The sequence below is a fragment of the Copadichromis virginalis genome, linkage group LG16 (assembly GCF_057382275.1).
Source record: "Copadichromis virginalis isolate Kocher_CV1m ecotype Utaka linkage group LG16, C_Virginalis_male_GT1.1, whole genome shotgun sequence".
NCBI classification, from domain to species: domain Eukaryota; kingdom Metazoa; phylum Chordata; class Actinopteri; order Cichliformes; family Cichlidae; genus Copadichromis; species Copadichromis virginalis.
In genome coordinates, this window is record NC_140633.1 from 18,053,119 (window position 1) to 18,071,248 (window position 18,130).

Consider the following 18,130-nt stretch of genomic DNA (forward strand, 5'->3'; position numbering starts at 1 on the left):
ACACAATTTTCAAATGGAGGCCTTATAACAGATTATATTGTTCTCTTCCAAGATGGTTGCTGGCATCCACCAGTAACCTTTCAAAACAAAATGTCTAATTTCACTGCATTGACAGTAGGTAAAGAATTAAACTGACATTACTCCACTACTGAATCTATATAAACCAACAGTTAAATAATGTCAGTTCTTCCGTGTTCTCTGGAATCAATCACAGCAAAGAAATTAGACTCTTTCTTTTGAAAAATGTTGGGAAAGAACAATACAAAACATTCTATTTAAGGCCTCTGACGTCAAGATTCAGTTAAACAACAATTATAACTAAACAATTTGAGGTAATGTTAGTTTCCATTAACATTAAATTAGGTTACTGAATTGGCAAACACCTTCCTATTAACATTACCCATTTTACCCCAATAACTAAAGAAATTAGCACTTGCAGGTCAAAACCTTTATTCAAGAGATGCAAAAATAACATTGATACAGTGACTGTCAAAAATTACGGCACTGATCATACTGTGACATCTTGGTTCAAAACAGCAAGCTTAGAAATATTCAACGTTCCTTACTTCAACTGAATGAAACTGAAAATACCATTTCACACGGCCCATATGGGATATTTAGACTGCATAACTGTTCATGCTACATCTCTTCACTAGTAAAAGAAAGAAAAAATACAAAGAGAAATTTAAAAAATGCTGCCAAACAGAGAACTTGTACAGAGCAAAAGGAAAAACAAACAACAACAACAACAAAAAAACGGCTCGTCCTCATGGCAGTTGCAGTGTATATAAAAATGAACCCTGCGATCTGTTCCTGGAATTGAGTTTCAAAAATGCAGCAGAACAAGTGTGAGATTTAAATGTCTTCTCACCTAGAGCTGGTCACCTCACATGCATAACAGTGAGCTTCGTTGCAGGAGCAGTTTTGTCTTAGTTGTGAGCTTTTCTTGAGAGCTGAGTTGCTTCCAACTCCATTACCACCCTTTGAATCACCTCAAAAGTGTAGCAGAGTTGTGATGGGTAACTCATATTGAAGGAATAAAAAAGGTCCAAACAGCATGGCTACTGCAAAGGTCACGTTATCCAGATCTTGAAGAACTACTATACCCTCGATGATGATGCCAACGTCAGAAAAGTCATTGCCTGGTGCATCCTCTGGAGACAGATGTTCATTGTGGTTTTCTCAATCTGTGCAGTGGCCTCAGTCAAGTCCTGGTTAAAAACAAAACATTTCTTTAAGATTCCTTTTTAAACTCATCTCTTTTGAATCTACCAGTTCTAATGTTAGAGTAATTTAAACCAATGCAAGCAACATAGTAAATAGCTATAGCCAAAGAGTGGCCTGCCATGCTGCCATTCATGGTCTAACAGAGTTTCTAAGAGAGGGTGAAAAACATAATTTCAAATGCTTTACATTAGTTTTTCTTAGAAAGACACCGGCCCATCAGAAATCCAGGTTTTGTCACTCAGAAGATGTTAGAATTTAGACTTTCAGCCCCACAATTTGGTTAGCTGTTGGTCTTTTTTTTTTTCAAACAAAAGCTAATGTAAATATTGGTGGGATTTTCCTTTGTTCACTAGAATGACAAATTTAAAGTTTTTTCACACTGATGTGACCCCTAATACAGGGGTGGGGCCTCAAGGGCCGGCGGCTGAGTTCACTACCAGGCCTCATGTGAACTTCAAATTATTAAAGAGGACTACTGGTCCTAACTGGTCCAATGAGGATCAAGTGGATAACTAAATGCATTTTTAAATGTTGCAAAGCCACAATCTACTCATAAAACACTCACCATGAACTCCTGCACCAAGATGTTGCAATTGTCTTTCACACAGATGCGGAGCACTTTGATGAGACTCCCTTTGAGCATTAATGTCATCCTAAAGTATTATAACAAAGAAAACAGAGATTTGTGAACTTTTCAGTAGCACAGAAGAAAATGATCCCAGACCAAAAGTTCCTGTTTGACATCAACTTTATGGATATATAGTTTCCAGAACATTTATTTTTTTAAAAAGATCAATTTTTCTCAGTGGGCCAGTAAATGCATGACGAAAATTATGGCATCCTTTCGGTGGAATCAGTACTCACAGGTAATAGTTGACTGTTTCAATGGATGCAGCATAAAAATCTTTTACTGACCTAATGCAATACATATACACTTTGTAGTTAAAGAATTTTAAAGTTCTTACTGTCATCATGGCAGCTACATCCTTTAGCTTTGTGCCCTGTTCCCCCGATCACTTTGCAAACACTTTCAGCAGACTGTCAGAGAGAAACTCAGCTCCGTCAGAAACCTTGACTGTAAAGGCATGGTTGGGATGCACTGGAATGCTGCATTTTATCTGAAATGACATAAAATTATTTTGAAATAACAGCAGGCACTGTGCTTGGTTAATAATCAGTAATGTTTTGTTGAATAAAAACTGTGTTTCCAGATCTTATGGGATTAAAAAAATGTTTATTTCTGATTTGCAACCCAAGAACCCACAAGTTACAACCTCATTTTAGTTCAAGTGTGCATTAATGTGAGTCCAGTAATCACCTTTCTGACAATACATACAGGTATAAGTTAAACCTATGGCAGATTTTGGATTTCTCAGTTGTATTAATAGGGTGGTCTATTTGAGTATGCATGCACCTAATAATTATAAAAAACCTATTATAATTAAGTTACAGAAACCTTAAGCGAAAATAGAATATACTTTCTTACCATAACACCTTGAACCCACAATCCATCAGCTGACTCCTGGTGAAATGCAGAATAGATGTGGTCTCTCAATGTGCATCAACAAAAACAAAAACAAAAACAAAAGGACAGCAGGTGAGGGCAGGAGGGGTAGGGATGTAAGCTAGCATAATGCCGCTGATGATATTAGCTAAAGCTGTTCAATGTCCAAAATCTCACTAACACCACGGTGCAGTAAATACACAATGTAACTGAAGAGTCAGTTGACAAATCTATTCACACAGAAAACCAAATTATGTTATGAGTGCCTCGTAATTAGGTTTAATGTGATATTACGGCTCTTGTGCCAAAGACAAATTCAAATGAAAAAGCGCCAATTCTTTGATAACAGATAAAACAGCAAATAAGCTAACGGCTCTTTTTTAGCATGTTACATGGCGGCACTTTAGACGTTTAACTACATTTGGCTGAAATATGGTAAATATTAATTCAAAAAATCAAGACATACCAAAAAACGTAGAGTTGGCTGCTCGACTTGACTGAGATGGATGCATTTTTTAAACCACGATCCAAAGCCCGCGAGATGAAATCACGCGTGGTTTCACGAGATTTAACGTTGCTATCTTATTGACTTACTTCACCTGAACATGATATAAACAATTTAATACACCCTTTCTGCATATCATGTAGTTTTTACACTATATAGTTACATTTATCTTTAAAACATGAGGCAATTGTGTTAAATACATGCAAGATGCTTACATAAATCCAAGAGATGGCCAGTCCCTTTTTTTCAGTGTAGGGCTGGATGAAGAGAACCCAAACCATCCCACAGGTATTCTGCTGAAGGTTTAGGCTGCCAGGGGGAGCTTGCATGATGTACTGAGCACTTCTCCTCGTCGCCCCACTTTTCACTACAGATTTGTTTGTTGCTACTGCTGCATGTCTTTAACTTGACTTATTTTCCCAAAATGTATGTTTTGTTCTGTCGAGGTTCAAGGTTTTTTCCTGTGTTCTCTTCCCCTCACCACCAAAAAGGCTGCCCACCCCGATCCTTGTTCTCTTTGTGCTTTCCTCCTGGTGACTACAGTGGAAATGATATTTAGATCAAGTCTAATAAGTAACAACTGAGCTCCAAACAGATCATTTACAACAGTAAAATAATCTTTATATAGTTATATTTAATGAGTAATAGTAATTTAAATAATCTGTGACCATTCTCCTGTAGTGAGTTGTTTTTTTTTACTTCAGTAACATCTACTGTAATAGATTACTTTGCAGCGTTTTAATATTTTAGTGATTTTTTTTTTGTGATTTTTTAAAATTATTTAAAATTTTAGTTATTAGAATTGTGTATTCAGTGGGTTTTCCCTGATCAATAAAATCATCATCTTTATAAGTTGTTGGTGCTAAGCTTCTACTGCACCACTGCAGTGTGTCCCCCTGGGCTACGTTTAGCTGTAGTACTGTGGTGCTAACATGAAAAGTAAAAAAGAGGGTCAAGCTGGCCAGTTAGCAGATGGGCTCATTTACTAATGATTCTATGCATGAGGAGAAATAAACGTAATTTGTCATGTTTCTACTTCCTTAAATAAAACGCTGAAATATGCATTGCAGGTTGTTTTTTTGTTTTTTTTCTTCAATCTTCTTCTTCTTAATGGAAAAAACCTTTACAGCCACAAAAGCCTGCTATTGTTTGATAAGCTGAAAATGTAGAGTGGTGTCTGAAACTCCATTTAGATTTAATAATACCCAAACCATTCTTGTTAATGAAAAACTGTAATTTATCTGAAGAGGCTCCGAGTCATCTTTGAAATGCAAGATGTCACCGAGCTGAGAGAAATGCAGTTTTTAATGGATACATCGACGCTGCCGCAGTATTGTTCATGACAGTCGAAAATGATGTGAATACAGTTGCACGTCATTGTTGGGAAACTATTAATAGATTTGTAATTACGGTTGGTAAATTGTTGATTATTTTTTTCCTCTGTGGTATTTGATATGCTCAGCACAAAGAAGAGATGAATTAAGACTAATAAACAGGTCTCACGATTCTGTCTCTAATTGGAGGATCATTATATCTCTTCCAGAGAGATGCCCACAGCTAAAGCCTTTAACGGCACTATTTCAAACAGGACACAAAGGCCTTAATGAATACTCCTGTGACTTCACAGTGTCTTTCACAAAGGGACACACATACTGTATGCTGTTTTTATCTTATACAAAGTTTCCTGTAATTGTTGGATTGAGGTGCTAGATCAACCCCGCTTCCCTTGGAAATAACAATAATTACACTGAGGTCATATCTTAGGTTAAAGAGCTAATTGATCCTTTAAAAACATGCGAGAGACTTAAGATAGCAGTGGAATGACACTACATTTTCTTCTGTATGAAACCTGCACCTGCTCGCTCTGTGTGTCGAAATGTGATGGATTCTGGAAAAATATAACCGATATTGTTGTAGTGCAGAGTTAACTGTTTTACATTGTCCTAACATGCATACTTATGCATTACCATTACAATACAATAATGAAAATACATAGAGAAAATGTAATGCATGCTCAGGGAATGTGTTTAAATCTCTGGGTGCCATTTGCTCCCATCAGTGTAGCTGATAGAGTCATTAGAGAGCTGCTGCAGCTCGGCTCTGGGGTCTCTCTCCTGTAAATGGCTCTGTAGGATGGGTGAACAACCTTCACATGGTTCCGTGGCCTCAGAGCACTTCACTAAAGCTAATAGGTCATAGCTGTAGAGATGGGTGACAAAAGCATGAGAGTTAACAACGGATAATGTGAGAATGGATTGCATTTATCTGGCGCTTTTCTCTGTTTCACAATTCAGTGTTTTACATTGCATCGAGCGAGCTTTAAGTGTAAGTCACGTTGTTTTTTCCTCTGACTGCAATGACAGCAAGGTTTGGGAGTTTTGACATTACACATATGACCTCCATGCTAATGGAGGAGCTTCTTCTTTATCTATTAGTGACTAACGTGATCACCCTTGGACGGCTGAAAAACCAAAAGTGCTGAAATCGTCTAAATGATGAGCTGAAGGATCTGTGGGTTTTTGCATATCACACCTCCTCTATGGCTTTAAGAAAAAGGGTGAAAGAGGTCAGCTCAATATGCATATAATTTGGGGTTACATTTGAAGTTTAGGTTTTAAGCTTCTTGATGAAAGACAGCTATGAATAAATGTAATCTTTTCTCTCACATTTGGTCATTTGCTGAGAGGTTGGAAAAAAGCCTTTGTGCGCTCTTTGGCTAATAATATTCCTTATTGCCATTCCTTTACATTCATTGTCCTGCTGAAAAACCCTGTTTAAATGAAAATAGTCAAACATGATTAAAATTACTGATCTACGTTATCCAACTAAATAAAAATCAATATTGTTACTGTCACATTTTATGCACTCGGTTTGTCACGGATGGATGAACAGAAAAGTTTAGGCCACACCGAGGAGGAACTTATTTGTTGAGCAAGGGAAAAAACAACAAGACGAGGGCAGACTGTCAAAGGATCGAAAGCCATTCATCTGCTCACCTGTTCAAGGTGTGCTTGGTTGATGTCCTCCTCTTTGGTGGGAAACATATGTCCACAGCAGCTGTGCCACCATGAATAGGCGGTGACTGTGTGCTAGCTAACTGCATTCCTGGGAATCAGGCCAAGTCTGAGTGGAGTAAGCTGTCCCATTTTTGATGCGAACATTCCACCTGATTTACACATCTCTTTTCCTACAAAACTAGCAACCATCTACACAAGCCAGGACAGCACCTGACCAAAAATAGTGAATTGTGTGACATTTCTTCGTGCAAATAGATATAACATTAAGAAATTATGAAAACACCTTCATCAATTTAACGAAACAAGCACACAAGCAGAAAGAGTAACACATTTTTTTAAAAATGGATCTACTACTACAACATCTAGTACTACAACTTTTACTAGACGGTAATGGAAACATTTACATGTGAAAGAAACCCCAGCTGGGATATGGTGTGTTTGGTGACTTAGAAGATGCGCTACCAATATAGGTAAACTTATTTCTGTTGTCACTAGCAGCAAATCCTAGTAACTGATTTCAATGTGTGTATTTAGCAAAGTTTTTGACTGTTTACTTGTGTTGTATTTGAAGGACATTGTCTTTGCATGCTTTTTAAGTTGCAGTACATTCTCAGATGAAAAGCTATTAGAAGTGCTTTGAACATCTGTGTTACTGAATCTTGGCAGTGAAACTGCAATGATACACAATACTGTTTCGATATAGATGGTAGGGGTGCAACAATACTCGTATCGATATTGAACCGTTCGATACAGTGCTTTCGGTTCGGTACGCATATGTATCGAACAATACATTTATTTATTTTATCAACTTTTCTTCTGACGATGCTGTCTGTGTTGAGCGCTCAGTGAATCTGAGTTTGACTACTCCGCCTAGGCTGCACTGTTGACTGCAGATCCACTGAGCGCAGCGCAAGCTAGCGAGACAGAAGCTAAGCTCGTTGCAACATGGCAACTGCCTCAACGCTACCCGAAATTGAACCTCCCCCACCCTCATTCAGATCTGGCGTTTGGAACTATCTTGGTTTTCTTGTGAAGCATGACCCTGATGGTCATGGACAAAAGTAAAACAGTATGTCGGATGTGCCACGCAATGCTCAATTGGTGGGAACTAGTGCGTTAGCGCAGTTAGCTTGATAACGTGTTGATGCCGTCCAGCCCCGCGCACAGGGCGATCTACGGTAACTCGTTAACGGAGATTTGCCGCGTTATGGGGTTAATGTCATTTTAACGAGATTAACGCTGACAGCACTTGTGGGAACACAACGAATATGACTACACATTTACACCAACATCATCCTAGTGCAAAGACAAGTGGAAGCAGACAAAAACAACAAGCATGCATGCTACAAACTTTACCCGAGTCATTTAGACAGCCGTTAGCACATGATTCTCCTTATGGGGACCTGATATGTTTAATGTGCTGCTGAGAATATAGCCCAGAAGAAGCGTATAGTATAGCTTTTATTTTGGAAAGAGCCATTTCTCTGTAATAAACTCTCTTTTCCAAAGATGAGCGATTCCTCGATCAGATAGATTTTTTTTAATTATTATTATTTTGTTGTTTCAGCAACATTAAATTTTAAAACTGTACTTTTGAGTTAAAATATATATTTATAATTTTAATAAATGACAAATTAAAAAGGCATGAACATTTTTTGTATCAAAAAAATATCGAACCGTGACACCAAAATGTCGAACCGAACCGTGAATTTTGTGTATCGTTAGACCCCTAATAGATGGTGTAGGCTTACCTTGGTTCAGACCTTTGAATCTGTACATCGCGGTATTTGATGGACCTGTATTTTCTCAATTGAAAACTAAAAGGCTCAGTGAAGTCTGTGGCAGGACAACACTTATCAAATCAGAACTACTAGTGAATCTACCACCATCGTAATGCAGTTAAAGATTAAGCAGGCTCTATGCCATTAGCCATTTGTGAAGTCTCCATTTTAAGATTTGCGCAATTATTATGTCATCTTGTAAGTGCTATATTTGGATGATGAGGCAAAAGGCTAAGTTATCCACTAAAGCTAGCAAGTTTGATTAGCAAGGTGCTTTCATAGACTTTGTGGGGGGATTGCAAAAATACAAATACAGAATTCTAATAATGAACTCACCAAATCTTTTGCACAGATTTTTGGACAGGCTCTTTGTACAGTTAATCCATTTTAATTAGCCCGGTTGGCAAGCAATGCAACCTTGTCCCTAATAATATGTAACTTTAAGCCTTAATAAAAACTAACATTAGTGAGTTGTGCAGTGGTCTGCATTGTCACCTCACACCAAGAAGATCCTGGGTTCGAATCCACCAGCCAACTGAGGATCTTCTTCATGAAGTTTGTGTGTGTGCAAGGGTTCCCTCTGTGTACTCCGGTTTCCTCCAACTGTCCAAATACAAGCAGTTAGTTGGGTTAGGTTAACTAAATTGGCCATAGGTCTCTGTGTTAGCCCTTCGATATACCGGTGAACTGTCAGGGGTGTACTCATGAGAGCTGACTCCAGCTCCTCCTTCCACTGAATTGGATAAGCTGTCATGGTCCTGGGTCGGTGACCCAGCGCTTTTAGTTATCATTTTCTAGTTTATGATGATGATTATTATTGTTTGAGTTCTGTGTGTTATATTTGGTCTGCCTTTGAGTCTGTGTCTCTGTCTATGGTGTCACCCCATCTGTTTGTGAATCTGTCTGTTTAGTTCAATGTCTTGTCTGGTTCCATGTGTCTGAGTTTCCTGTTTTATTGTGAAGGTCTGTGTCGTATGTGAGTGTGCTCAGTTTACGTTTCCCCTGTCTCGTCAGCTGTGATTTCTCCCAGGTGTGTTCCCCTCCTGTCTCTCATCCCTTGATTACTGCCATCTGTGTATTTAAGCCCTGTGTTTCTCTGTGTCAGTGTTGTGTCGTACCCTCAACTAGCTGTGTGTTCTGCTTCTATGTTCCTAGTGTTTGGTCTCCTGCTCCAGTTTAGTGTTTCTTTCCAGTGTTTCAGTCCTTGGTTCCTCTGTTCTGACTTTTGGTTTTCTTTTGGTGAGTTTAGTTTGTACGAGGTTTTTCCCAGCAATAAAGCTGCGCCTTAAGTTTCACTTCCGTGTCTGAGTTCTGCATTTTGGGTCCACCACTCCTGCTTGCCTGCCACACAGCGATTCAGGACAGAACGACACGACCAGTATGGATCCAGCAGACTCACTGAGGAAGCGCAGCGCAGCCTTTGACGGGACCCGGCTAGCGCTTGGAGGGCCTCCGTGCTGCCGTTCCTCACTAGCTGCTTACCCTTCGGTCCACTCACCTGCTTCTTCCCCCCGGATGCCCCGGTCTCACAGAAAACGCTCCCGCCGGTCCCGGGAGGATTACTATGAGACCGCGAGCAACCAGCTTACACCAGCTCAAGCTTTCTACAAGATGTTAGGGATCATTATAGTCCCACCCGACTCACCCAGCATTTCCACATCACAGCAGGAGCAGCCACAGCCGAGTCATTCCTTGTCACATTCTGCCAGCGCTGCTCCCTCTTCTACTTGGAAGCGGAGAACGTGCCGCCAGCACTCACGGCTCCGGCAGGAGCCTGGGACTCTTCTCGACCAACCGCCTAGGGTGAGTGACAAAGTCCCCCTTCATTCGCCTTCTGTGTCGAGGGATAAACGTACCGTTTCCCCCAAGGCCGCTAACGTCAGCTTCATGAACTCTAGAACTTCTGTTCCTCCTGTTCCAGAAAATGACAGAATTAATTTTGAGAGCGATCGTTTCCACTTTGGTTCAAAAGACTGTGCTTCTGATGCTCCTTCGGACCCAGGAGTTAAGACTGTTTCATCTGGAACTGTTTATTCTGGGGCTATGTCAGCTCGGCTAGCCGCCCGGCCCGAAGCTCGGCTAGCCGCCCGGCCCGAAGCTCGGCTAGCCGCCCGGCCCGAAGCTCGGCTAGCCGCCCGGCCCGAAGCTCAGTCGCCGCCTCCACCACATTCAGCCTCGCTTCCCATAGCACAGTCACATCCACAGCCTGACTTACTACAAACCTTATTTCAATCCTTAGCCCAGTCAATAGCTCAGTTGGTAGAGGAATCATCAGCCTTATCGTCAGCTCGGTTTCCAACTTCACAACCATCATTTTCCCGACCTTTTCTTCAGTTGCCCTCAGCTCAGCCACCTATACAGCCATCATCTTCACCTACACCTCCGGTACAGCAAGCTATGTCTATCCAACCCTTACAGAACTGTTCCACAACCTCGAATCCTAATCAGAGAGACAAACCAAACAATATTGTTATCAGTCCTCAAAAGCTGGCCAGTTCTGAGACTGAGATTCACTCCAGGGCCTCCCCAGAGGCTGGGTTTCAGCCCCCAGCAGACTCTGGACCCCTGGCGGTTAAGAAGCCAGCTGAGGACCGCACCCGGCCGTTGCTGCCTGAGCAGACTCAATGCTCTGTGCAGCTGCAGTCTGCCATGTGTTTGCCAGAGGCCCGTGTGCCTGGTTCTGTTCTGTCCCTGCCGGAGGCCCGTGTGCCTGGATCTGTTTTGTCCCTGCCAGGGGCCCGTGTGCCTGCTGGTTCCGATCTGTGCCTGCCAGAGGCCCGTGTGCCTGGTTCTGTTCTGTCCCTGCCAGAGGCCCGTGTGCCTGCTGGTTCCGATCTGTGCCTGCCAGAGGCCCGTGTGCCTGGTTCTGTTCTGTCCCTGCCAGGGGCCCGTGTGCCTGCTGGTTCCGATCTGTGCCTTCCAGGGGCCCCTGTGCCCACTGGTCCTGAGACTGTTTTCGCTGGAGGGCCCGAGGAGCCCGTCCAGCCTCCTGCTTTGCCAGCTGGGGGGCCCGAGGAGCCCGTCCAGCGACCTTCTTCGTCAGCTGGGGGGCCCGAGGAGCCCGTCTAGCCACCAGCTGCTCCACCAGCAGCCTCATCCACACCCGCAGCAGCAGCTGCATCCACAGTTTCATCCACACTGCCTGCTTCCACGCCGCCGCCAGCTGCAGCCTCTGTGTCTTCATCCTCGCCAGCTGCAGCCTCTGTGTCTCCACCCACGCCAGCTGCAGCCTCTGTGTCTCCACCCACGCCAGCTGCAGCCTCTGTGTCTCCACCCACGCCAGCTGCAGCCTCTGTGTCTCCACCCACGCCAGCGGCAGCCTCTGTGTCTCCACCCACGCCGTCGCCGGGTCCAGCTTTAGGTCCACCCACGCCGTCGCCTGGTCCAGCTTCAGCATCCTCTTCGGCATCTCCTGGTCCAGCCTCTGCTTCAGCTTCATCCTCATCTGCCTCGCCTGGTCCAGCCCCCGCATCAGCTCCAGCATCGCCTGCAGTGGCCTCCTCTTCAGCGTCACCAGTTTCGTTTGGCCCAGCCTCGGCCTCTGCCTCGTCTGGTCCACCCTCCGCCTCGCCTGGTGCCGCAGGGATCACGCCACCTTCAGGTCCCAAACTACCGCCTCAACATCATCGAGCGTTTGTCAGGCCTCTTGTTGGGCATCGTCACCACCGTGGCCGCCCTCCGGACTTCTGTTGCCACCCCCGCCTTCTGCGTGGACAACCTCCTACACGCCGCCACTGCCTTCCGTGTGGTCAGCCCCCGGACCTGCACCCACGCCGCCGTTGCCGTCCGCACGGTCGGCCCCCGGAACTGCACCCGCGCCGCCGTTGCCGTCCGCACGGTCGGCCCCCGGAACTGTTTCCACGCCACTGCCTACTGCGTGGCCGGCCTCCGGACCTGCCCCACTGCCGCTGCCATTCGCATGGTCGGCCTCCGGAACTGAACTGTTTTGGCCTCCTGTGCTGTTGGCCCCCTGAACTTGGCCATCTGGGCCTTTTTGGACTCTGTCCCTCCGTCCTGGGCCCCCTCCGCCCGCCCTGGTCGGGTGCTTTTCTTTTTTGGTTTTGGTCCGTTTTTGTGTTTCTGCTGGGCTGTCTGGAGCCAGCCCTTGAGGGGGGGGGTACTGTCATGGTCCTGGGTCGGTGACCCAGCGCTTTTAGTTATCATTTTCTAGTTTATGATGATGATTATTATTGTTTGAGTTCTGTGTGTTATATTTGGTCTGCCTTTGAGTCTGTGTCTCTGTCTATGGTGTCACCCCATCTGTTTGTGAATCTGTCTGTTTAGTTCAATGTCTTGTCTGGTTCCATGTGTCTGAGTTTCCTGTTTTATTGTGAAGGTCTGTGTCGTATGTGAGTGTGCTCAGTTTACGTTTCCCCTGTCTCGTCAGCTGTGATTTCTCCCAGGTGTGTTCCCCTCCTGTCTCTCATCCCTTGATTACTGCCATCTGTGTATTTAAGCCCTGTGTTTCTCTGTGTCAGTGTCGTGTCGTACCCTCAACTAGCTGTGTGTTCTGCTTCTATGTTCCTAGTGTTTGGTCTCCTGCTCCAGTTTAGTGTTTCTTTCCAGTGTTTCAGTCCTTGGTTCCTCTGTTCTGACTTTTGGTTTTCTTTTGGTGAGTTTAGTTTGTACGAGGTTTTTCCCAGCAATAAAGCTGCGCCTTAAGTTTCACTTCCGTGTCTGAGTTCTGCATTTTGGGTCCACCACTCCTGCTTGCCTGCCACACAGCGATTCATGACATAAGCAGAAGAAAACATTTGGATGAAGTTATAAAAAAGTCAGTTGTAATTTTTTTCTACAGAAACCGTAGCCAGCTTTTCTTCCATGGTGTAAACATCTTTAGAAACAACAACGTACATGTAACATATACACATAGTCAACAACATACTCACAACGTATACGTTAATGTCAACAACACACATGTAATGTACACCTAAATTCAACAATGTATGTTTATAGTGTTGATCATTATAGTAAGATACATTAATGAAAAAAGAATAGCTAAAATACATACCTCCTGCTCAACAGTTATTAACATTTAGCTCTGCACAACATGCAACATCACCATGCTAAATGCTAACGAATAAATTCATCTTAAATGTTAATTAATGGTTAGCACCATCTTTGTTTCTCATATTAGCATGCTCGCATTTCCTAATTTGCAACATGTATGGTACAGATTTAAAAATGAAAATATAATATGTTTGATAGTAGTTGAGCATAAATTAAATAGCTGGACAACTTTAAATTGTTAATGCTTTTAGATAATCCTCTGGGGCACTCCAGCGTGTATTCCATATAATAACCGCCCACGCTTAAACAGCTGAATAACAACAGATTTCCATGAAACACATGAAATTGTATTCAAGAAATTAAACAATAAATATGACCCTCAAGTTGGTGTTAACGAAATGTCTCTGGGTGTCGAATAGTTTCTCAGTGAATGTAATCACTATTTTTAAATATGACACTCACTCTACTTACAATAAACTGAAGCACCTGTAATAATTATTCGGAAACTTGCACAAGTAAACAGAGCCTGTGAGGGCAATTTAAATGTAAACATTAAAAGGCTGTTGCTAAATGGAAATGTCGTTTCTGTTTGCCCTGATGTCTGATCAAAAACAAACAATAGACATCTGCAATATTTCGCTGTCCTATCACCAACCTCCATCCTATGAGGAAAAAGGTCAACAGAAGAGCTCCAAATGGGATGGTGATCCCAAAATAACAATCCCAACAAACGCCCCCCCTCCTCTCTTAAACACAATCACACAATCAAAGCCCTACTGCCTTTCCTTCATTGTTTAATTTCTGCTGGCTATCTTAGATATCTCTGCGGCTGTTCTTATCTTTGACCTTCAGCTTGTTGCTTTGTCGTCACCCCCTTACATGCGCACCCTCCACCCACCTACCTGCTCCCACCCCCACGCCAGTGTGCTGCGACCTTCAGAGGGGTGTCATTACTCCCTGACCCATTTGACGATTCCCTCATGTGGAATGTGCATATGCCGAATCGCTGTGGATCTGCACAGTATGGGGTGAGGTGAAGTACTTACAGAAATATGACTTGACACGCTTTATCAAATGGGGAAAGATGAAGACGAAACAGCTGCTGGTGCTGTCGTAAGCAATCTGGCCGTGATTGAATAAAAGTGTCAGGAAAAGGGCTGCTTGATGGTCTTTTGTTCTCCCCCATCCAGCTTGATGTTAGTTTGAGCTGTCAGGAGGGAATCACAGCTGGGTGATTTATCAATACTTGGAGTGACCTTGTAGCCACACTGCTATGTGTGTGTGGGTGTTTGTGCAAAGGCTTGTATCTGTGTGTGGCTCTCCCAGATTAAAAAAGACACAAAGTGGAATATTTTCAAAATAGTTGGCACACATAGACAAAGACTTGGCTTGACTTGGAACAAAATTCTCTCTTCTCTTAAACATAGTAAGTGGATTGTTCTGCCAACACGATAAGGGTATTTTTCTCGACATCAGAGCACTCAAAGCAGCACCGGGAAATGTTTAGGAGAAGTGTGTCTCTTTTAACTAACTTTCACAATTTTTTTTTCTAAAATCGCTTTACTATTTTTCCCCCCTGACCTGTCCACACGAGCTCTTCTCCTCACTACTTTCTTTGAGATGTACTTGGACAGCCTGTTTTCACAGCAGCCACTGACTGTCTCTGTTGTGATTAAGCAGATGTTTTATTGCAGACTGGAACAGTCATTACTGCCATAAACCCATCTGTGGAATTGCTTTTTATGCAAATTTGCAAAGCATCTGCATAAATAAAGTTCTAATTAATACCTTTCTGCAAACCTCTGCGCTCTTTGATTCCTAAGTGTTCTTAATTGTGTACAAGCAGGTAGAAAGTACAAATCAATGCTCACAACATGAGAAGATTTTGTTCTTCATTTACATTATGTGTGTGTGTGTGGGTGGGAGGGTGGGTGGGTGTGTGTGTGTGTGTGTGTGTGTGTGTGTGGGTGGGAGGGTGGGTGGGTGGGTGGGTGGGGGTGATTATTTAATTTATTTATTTAGGTAATTCAGATGATAGAGGTAAGAGCAAATAACTAATGACTGTCGCTATAATTGGCAATAGTTTGCAGACTTATAGATTTTTGAAAACACGCTGCTCAGCTGTTAGTTAAACATAAAGCGTGCATTCATACACAATTATATTTTTGATAACCCAACATGGTTAATTATTGACAAATTGTTCATTAAGAGCGAGCTGTAAGCAATTTCAATCAGGGAAAACATTTATGTAAAGTTGCATTGAGTAGCGTTTTTAGCTCCTGTTGTAGGTTACAAGGGAAATAAAACAAAATCTGCTGCTACCGGTTGATTGGGAACTACTGAAGAGTAAAGTTTCCCTGAGAACATTAAGGCTGCTTTATAGATCCCTTTGTTGTGAGGGTGCCAATGGAAGCTCATTAATTTCCCCAGGTTTTTAATGGGGAGTGTTGAACATGTGGCAAGAGTTGTCTTGGTGGGACTCTTATGGCTTGCACTTATGCTGCTGGAAGGAAGCTATTTGTTAATTGTAACAGTGTCCTTTGCTAAGTAATCGAGCCCATTTTATTGTACAACCCAATTTACTTAAGCTGTGTTGACAATTTGTCATTCAATTCATATCAGTCACTTCTCTTCTTTCATGCCCTGTTTTGCAACTTATTAGCCGTGATTTTATTTGCACCTGCAAACATTACCCTCTCCTTGTCATCTCATCTCTGTCCAGTACATATCACCTTTAAAACTAACCTTGTGCAACTCCACCTTGGGTTTGGGTATGGACGTTCTATAATAATACAGCATAATAAAGCACAGTAAAAGGTACAAAGGCATTTAGATTAACCCCCCCCCCCCCCAGTATCTCTGAAATCACAAGACGAAAGGAAGTGTTGTGGATGAAGAAGGACTTTGTTTAATGATTAAAGGCGGCATCTGAGGCATGAGCGAGAAGGAGGAGGAGCTGTCAGCGAGGTCAGGAGACAAATGACAAATGGTTTTGAAAAAAAAAAAACATGTTGGGATAGAGGCAAGATCCTCAGCTTCAACTTTAACTTTTATTTTGAAGTGTTTAAAGAACAGCACTGTTTTAAAGCAAAAGGACTTTCCCACTTGCACGTTAAAGTGTGTAAAGTAAAGCCTGTGTGCTAACCTTCAGCCAAATGCATCAAAACTCACTGTATGACATTTCATCATTCAGCCACTGACAATCCTAAACACATGGCCAAAGCAACCAAAGTGCCCCACACAGACAATTTATTGATGAGAATAAATGCTGTGTAACCGTCTAACTATGCTGTGATCCATGTTTGATATTTACTAATGCTAGCACAAACAGTACTAAACATTTGAAATGGGGTATAAATACCAAATTAGAGACTATAGAAGTTGAAGCTTTTGTACAGAAGTCGGTATCATTTACGTAATTAACATGCAGCCTGGGAGCCAGATCAACACGGCCCACTGGGTGGCTTGGCAAAGTTCGAAAATTTGGAACAAAATGCTTCACATCTGTAGTTTTTTCAATAAAATATGTCAGCCCGGTGACGCCTTTATACACAAGAGTGAAAATGTATTGTCAAAAGGGAAATTAAATGTCATCATCGTGACAGCTGGCTTCAAAGTCATAAAGAGTAACATGCTATTGTTGTTTAGGTCCAAGAACTCTGGAGGTGTTGTACTTTTGCAGAGCCGTTGTAAATTATAATCCACATACCATAAGAGACACAGCACCGAAGCACCTCAGTGTGTTCTTCAGTCTGTTTTGTGCAATTAATAAATGTGAACACTTTTAAAATGTGCTTGTTCTTCTTTAAACTTAGATTTAAGTTTAAAATAAGTCCGTGACACACACAAACACAAAAGTGATAGAGGGAAAGCTTTCTTCGACAATGCAGTGCCAGTTTCTTGCACAGCAAAAAATACAAACATACGCGCTGCTACTCTGTTTCTCTCATCAGCTAGTGAGATCTAGCAACTTTTAGCATAATGAATTTAGCAGGGATGCCTTCTCTACACAGCCCATCAGTCCTACCATCTAGGAGATTAAATTATGTCTGTAAGCATTAAAGCTTTGATGCTGTATTTGGGCCGCATGCATGCATCCATTTGCAAAATTCTATATAACAAAATTAAAAACATGGACACCTATGGAAAATGGCTTGGCACTAGCACTTAAACCCAACCACTCCAAACAGTCTGCTGACTAATGCATTTCTAATCATTTCTGTGATCAATGTTAGCTACTGTGCAATAAGATTAATCAGCCATATGCAAAGCTAGGATCACCTTGAACAAGGCACGACGAAAGAGAGGAGAAAAAAAGGAGATAAAAGGGCTGAAAGAAAGTGTCCTGCTGTTATGTATGATAAGCACATCGTACAGAAATAAAGCGCACCTGCATTATTCACGTTTTCCATGGCGTTGGTTGTGTGTGTGTGTGTGTGTCAGTGTGTGTTTCATCGGCATTACACCATTGTGCTTCCCTCAGCTGTGCTTTGGCATCTGTGCATGGCCATCTCATTGCTGAATAGCTGCCTGATTATTCCAAATCTAAGGGAATATTCAAACAAGGCCGATAATGCATTCTTCCATATGATTCTCCAGAGCTGGGACAGCTGTTCAGCAGCTTTCAGTGCCATGTTCAGAAAGGGACAGATTTCTCTGCTCAATTAATAGGCCCCCATTAAAAATCCAGGAAGAAGTTTGACAAATGAAGCAGAGACTGAGTTTGTCTTAGAAAGATAGCTACAAAATAACTATCTCGCATAACTGATAAATAGCACACACTTTGAGCGAAATGATTGGGAAATTAATGTTTAACTTACAAATCAATGGCTGCGCTGAATCACTGTGGCCAGACGAGGCTGACGGATTGAAATTTGCCTGTGGAAGCACACAAAGCCTGCACTATACGGAGAGGAGTGTCGTTTACATTTCTAGACAATAACTGTCAGTAACTTTGTCACTGTGCAGTCATCGAAATTAAACAGATTACAACCAGGTCAATTTCACGAAGCGGTCGTGATAAAAAGCAACATGATAAAACTTTAATGACAAGAAGTGGTCGGCTGTACCCAGGCAGGAGGAATTA

At 42.4% G+C, this 18,130-nt stretch overlaps 1 long non-coding RNA gene across 3 annotated transcripts; it reads right to left on the reverse strand.

Annotated features, from left to right (window-relative positions):
- Positions 1-696: 696 nt before the first annotated feature.
- Positions 697-3,485, reverse strand: LOC146690543 (uncharacterized). 3 transcript variants are annotated; one of them, XR_014915832.1, is made up of 5 exons: positions 3,198-3,485; positions 2,714-2,777; positions 2,193-2,345; positions 1,793-1,880; positions 697-1,211 (listed from the first exon to the last, which is right to left on the reverse strand). It is a non-coding gene; the product is annotated as an uncharacterized LOC146690543 (long non-coding RNA). The 3 variants fall into 3 exon arrangements; XR_014915831.1 differs by having other exon boundaries at positions 2,714-3,330; positions 3,452-3,483; XR_014915830.1 differs by having other exon boundaries at positions 2,714-3,485.
- Between the last annotated feature and the right edge of the window lie 14,645 nt (positions 3,486-18,130).